This window comes from Nannospalax galili, unplaced genomic scaffold (genome assembly GCF_000622305.1).
Source record: "Nannospalax galili isolate Female #2095 unplaced genomic scaffold, S.galili_v1.0 scaffold155, whole genome shotgun sequence".
Classification (NCBI taxonomy): Eukaryota; Metazoa; Chordata; class Mammalia; order Rodentia; family Spalacidae; genus Nannospalax; species Nannospalax galili.
The window spans coordinates 8,291,930-8,292,698 of NW_008339923.1; positions in this window are offsets into that span (position 1 = coordinate 8,291,930).

Consider the following 769-nt stretch of genomic DNA (forward strand, 5'->3'; position numbering starts at 1 on the left):
CTAATAACATGAAAAACCAAAATAACATATCCCACCAAATACCAATAGTGCTCTAGAGGAGTACAATGAGAACCCCCTAGAGATAATGCAGGACATGGAACTCAAAAGAGCAATTATAAACATGATAAAAGAATTAAGTGAATTTAAAGAACACACAAAGAAATCAAAGAACTGAAGGAAGACAGAGATAACTTCTGAATGAATTCAGAAAACAACTAGAAATACTGAAGACTACTCAGGATGCAATGAAGAAAGAAGTGAAACAGTAAGCCAATTAGAAACAACAGGAGAAAGCCTAACCAGTAGGACGAAAGAAATGGAAAACAGAGTATCAACTGGAAGATAAAGAGGACGAACTAGACCACTCAAGAAAAGATTATGAAAAATTTAAGAAATCAAGAATGGAAAATGCAGGAATTGTGTGACACCATAAAAAAATCAAACTAAAAAAAAAATCATAGGCATACAGGAAGGAGAAGAATCCCAAGATAATGACATGGACCAGATTTTCCACAGAATCATGGAAGAAAATTTCCCAAAATTAAAGAAAGACATGCCTATACAAATACAAGAAGCATATAGAACACCAAACAGACAGGACCAGAAAAGAAACTCTCCACAGAACATCATAGTAAAAACACTAAACATACAAAACAAAGGGATAATACTAAAAGCTGCAAAAGAGAAACAGCAAGTCACATATAAAGGAAAACCCATGAGGATTACAGCTGATTTTTCAGTGCAAACTATGAAAGCCAGAAGAGCCTGG